This window comes from Ochotona princeps, chromosome 13 (genome assembly GCF_030435755.1).
Source record: "Ochotona princeps isolate mOchPri1 chromosome 13, mOchPri1.hap1, whole genome shotgun sequence".
NCBI classification, from domain to species: domain Eukaryota; kingdom Metazoa; phylum Chordata; class Mammalia; order Lagomorpha; family Ochotonidae; genus Ochotona; species Ochotona princeps.
In genome coordinates, this window is record NC_080844.1 from 1,929,080 (window position 1) to 1,933,866 (window position 4,787).

The window sequence follows — 4,787 nt, forward strand, 5'->3', positions numbered from 1 at the left end:
TTTTAAATTTATATATTAGTTGAAATTAATACATAAAGTATAATGGATGCATTTTATTTGATGTATATACGCAGGGGCATACACACACACACACATAATTGTAAATGCTTTCTTTACTAAGTTATGCCCTTAACATAACATCGTAGTATTTTTCCACAGTAAAAATCCTGATATACTTTTATAATGTAAATAGAAATACAGTAAAAATCCTCAACAAGGGAGTTACATCAATAAAAATGAAGCAGTAGAAGCAAAAAATACTGTATACTATTTGCCAAATTGAGTCTTTCAGTTGAAACATCAATCAAATTTACAGTTCTCAGTATTCATTTCAAATAAGTCTCAGGAGCACAAACAGCACAGCTTAACCTAGCAAAACACTCTAAGGGAACGCTTGGTCTCCCTGTCCTGGGGTACCTGCCAAAGCCATTCATCCATACAACAAACAACAGAACAAATTCCAAATTCATTTCAGAAGACAGGATACATCCAGGCTTCTCAAACCACCAGCCATCACCATAAAGTTACTTTAACTGTTCATTGCCCAACCATCCCTCCCCTCCAGAAATGTCAAAAACTCATATTTAAACTTTTAATTTGGTACTCTGTTCCCAGAGTCCTTCCATGTCCAAGTCCGAACCAGCAGGAACACACAGGAATATAGAGCCTCCATGCAATGCTATATTTACCCACACACCACCACTAACCAAGACAGTTTTTACTCTTTTAGAAGCCATAATGGTACAGAATTGCTGTCATCCGAGATGGAGAAGAAACAGAGAGAGCAGTTGCCCAGTGGGTTTTCAGCAGTAGGAAGAAATGAACCAAAATGGCCCTTGTCACTCCACGTGTAAAAAAAAGTTGCCCTTTCCCACTAACTACCTCGTCCATTCAACCAAAGCCACAACAACATGAAACACAGGTGTCCAGCACTTGGCCAGAACCCAAAAGGGGCACTTGCCACACCGACCACAACCATCGACGCCAGCTCAGAAACGTTCTGCCCCACCCCCCAACACCTGCTTCCTTCCCAAGAAATAGGGCTACTGCAGCCAATCCTTCCCCAGATTACTGTTCTCTTTTGGGAAAAAAAAAAAAAAAAAAAAAAAAACAGCTTCCAAAGAAGAAGCTGTCCAAGAATCAAATGAGGGTAGCCTGCACTTAAAAGAAAAAAGAAGAGTAACCATGCGTAGAGTAGAAGATGCAAAGAACCAGGACAAGAAGCCGGGGCCCACTGCAGCCCACAAAGCCTGAAAGCATTCTTCACAAGAAGACGCTGGAGCTGGGGCAAGACTGGCACCTGGAGCATCCCTCTTAACCCCCAACCACACCTCCACCATTCTCAACCCACCCACTTCCCAAAAGACCACATATCTGTACAATCCAGTTGTTTGTTCACTTTGAGAGTCATTTTGCAGCCATCTTCTTAAATGAAAACTGGGACAGAAGCATTGTGCAGGCCAAAGAGGTTGGCAGAGCTGCAAGTGTGCAGGCAGGCAGGTTCCATGGAGCCCTCACAGCCCAATGCCTTTCAAGCCCCAAGGGAGAGTGGCTTGCACTTTCTGGGGGCTGTGGCTGCAGAGGAACTGGGTGCAGAGGCAGTCCCTGAGCTGCCTGTTGAACAGGAAGCACAGGATGGGGTTGATGCTGGCCTGCACAAAGCTAAGCCACACTGAGTCCTTCAGGTAGCCATGGGGCCCACAGGTAGCTGACCACGATGTAGGGCCCCAGAGCAGCAGGAAGAGCACCATCATTGCGTGGACAGTCCTGCACTGCTTTTCCATCTTAAACTTCTCCAGCATGAGCAGGCGGCCCATCACAGCCAGGCCCCACTGCCAGGATGCCCAGGAGCGTGGGTGGCATAGGCCCACAGCCAAAGCCTGCCGTCCAGTTGGTGGCTGCCTAGCCGGTGGCACCAGGCCCGTGGAAGGTCCAGTCATGGCTGAGGGCAAATACTAGGCCCGCCAACCTCCCACTGTGCCAATCATTGCGGCGATTGTGAATGAAGAAGAGCAGGCGGAGGTAAATGAGGTGTGTGTGTCTACCACTGAGTTCAGCAGCAGCAGGAAACTGAGCGCACCTGGGTGCCATCGGGCCGCTGCTCCAGGGCACAAGGACGGTCCTTGTCTTTGCCACCGCTGCTGCTGTCCAGCACAGGTAGGAAGGCTGAGGCCAGTGCAAGTGCCCAGGTGGTACAAACCAGCATAGTGGCATATGGCCAGTCTGCCAGGTGCTCAGCATAGAAGCGGTAGAGGGTGATGCCCATGCTAAGCAGCAAGAAGGAGGTGTAGAAGCAAAAGAGCGGGGCCAGGAAGGTGAGCAGCCCCAACCTAGCCTGCTCAGTGTGGCCCCAGAGGTGGCATCAGCCCAGTGTGCAGCCAGCACAACTGCGAGTGCAAGCAGTCCTTTGGCCAGCACAGATGGAGCAGCAGGCAGCATGGGCACAGTGCAGGCTGAGGAGCAGTGCGAACAGCACATGGCCCGCCAGGCTCGCCCACAGCAGCAGGCTGGTGTGTTCAAGGGAAGCACTTTACCTGTTACGCTATCATAACAGACCTGAGTTTATCTCTTGGATCTGGAATTTAGGTCACAGTATGAAAGACACACAGTTTATTTCCTGTTTCATGTTGTTCATGTGATAAATATAAATTACTTTTACGTACAAAATAACATATATTTTCATTATCTCAGATAGTTATTTTGGGCCCTTTCATTACTAGCAAGTGGAAATGCAAGCTTATAACAAAGTAATTATTTGCTGCTGATAATTTTCCAGCTACTTTGAGTATAACTTGGAGTTATCATTGTATTTCCTCTGTGAGCCGACACTATCCCTATGGGAACATGTATAAAGTTCCTCATTTCTAGCTTTGACTTCAGTCGATTACATAATTGTTAATAGTTGGAAGCTATGCGCTAAATCAGAATATTCAGCTAACATCTCCTAAACTCTACAGCCAGAGATCAGTTTCAGAGCACACACATGATTTCCATCACCTTCAAATCAAGCACTCTTTCACAAAGTACTGCAGGATGAATAGAGAATTCAGAACTTTGGTGAATAAATGGAGCATTCCAGATGGTACAGAACCCCGGGTCTCAGTGTCACACAACTGTATTGTCTGAAGGGACGCTGGACAGAAACAGGTTTTCATCAGCTTTCACCTCCACCCTGTATGTGTGCACCTATATTGTGGGGTTTCCTAGACACTAAAGCACTGTTTGCAGACTCTGGGGTTGGTTGGCATGGTGGCACAAACAGTGGCACTGTCACTGAAGTCCAGGCCGCTCTAGTTAGGTCTGATAGGATGCCCCTCTCTCCGTTCCAGCAGAAGCTGGCCCAAATGCATTGTATCCTGCCCAAAGCACAAGCAGCCAGTGGTGGGTATCTATGTGTATGTTGTAGTCTCCCCATGAGGTGGAGAAATCCCTGTGGTGCCATCCTCCCTCCTCCCCCTACCCCCTCTGGGCAAGGCTAAGCAAGATCCCAGGCTACCAAGGAGGAGCAGGAGGAACTCTCCCCAAAGTCGGCCTGGGTGAAGGCCAGTCATGTGATGGTTGAGGGAAGAGAAGAGGGGCTGGCATGGGCTGCTCTAAAAGCAGTCATTGGGTCAGTTGAGTCTCTAGCAGCATACCAAGCTAGCCACCACTATCCCGCTAGCCGCCGAGCCAGCCCAAACCACTATGCCAGCATCCACTATGGGGTGGTGATTCTCTGCTCCCAAGGTCCAGCTCCCTGCTAAAGCAATCCGAGGAATAACAGCCTGGAAGCTTGGCTGCTTGGCTGCTTGTCTACTCGTCACTACAGCTGCAGGAGAAAGACCAACCCACCCAGCCATGCACCCACTCAGATGGCACACTGGTGTGTGTGTGTGTGTGCATGTACATGTGCCTGCTTGCTTGACTTCAGGTAATGTTTCACTGAATCATCAGCCTCAAGCAGAAGTTAGTGGCTCAGAAGAAAGCTTTATTGACCAGGTAGATGGCGGCAGGAAGGTCAGGCTTCCACAATTGCAGCAGCAAGGCAGGCATAGGTAGGGGCATTTAGGAAGCAGAAATGTGGGTGCTGTTGGGTGTGTTGGGGTGAGGTGTCATACTGCTGGGGGCAAGGTGGGTCCTTTCAGCGGAAGCAGCAGGAAGACACATCCTCTTCATCCACCTCTTGTTCCTAATGAGTCACTACCTGTGCCTGGCGTGTGATTCTGCACAGCAGCCACTGTGCCTGAAAAAATGAGCAGTGAGTGTCACCACAATTGTTAGCTTCTGATCATTGCGTCCATTCTTCCCATGTGTGCCCCGTTAGCTCCTGTTCCATCCCAGCAGCTCTTTTTTCTTTCATGTGAGTGTGTCCCCTAAAAAACGGGCCACTAAATCATTCTTCCCCAGCCCCAGCCACCTGTTTTGCCTGGATTTGTTTTTCAGTCTGGGACGCAGCACATCTGAGGATCTTGGTGGTCTAGTGTTGGGCTGATTAGTGAGCAGACTGGGCGGGAAGGAGCTGCGGGCAGTATTGCACTGCCCCAGGTGGAGCCAGCAGAGGCAGGTCATCACTCAACCTTGAGCCCAGCTTCCCATGGTGGAACTAACGTTCCTTTCTCTCTAAACAAATGGGGAAAAAATATATGCATCAGTCTATCAATGAGTCAGTCAAAATGTTAAATTTAAAATTCAAACAGTTTTTAGAAAGACTCCCCAAGAACGCAGAAAGAAAGCAAAAAGGAGAAAGAAAGTAAAAATTTAGAAAGAAAGAAAGATTCCCAATGAAACTGTTGGACAGGTGTAGACAA

The 4,787-nt window shown here is 48.3% G+C and overlaps 1 pseudogene; it reads right to left on the minus strand.

Annotated features, from left to right (window-relative positions):
* Positions 1 to 1,514: 1,514 nt before the first annotated feature.
* LOC131481738 (probable G-protein coupled receptor 27) lies at positions 1,515 to 2,478 on the minus strand (annotated as a pseudogene).
* Between the last annotated feature and the right edge of the window lie 2,309 nt (positions 2,479 to 4,787).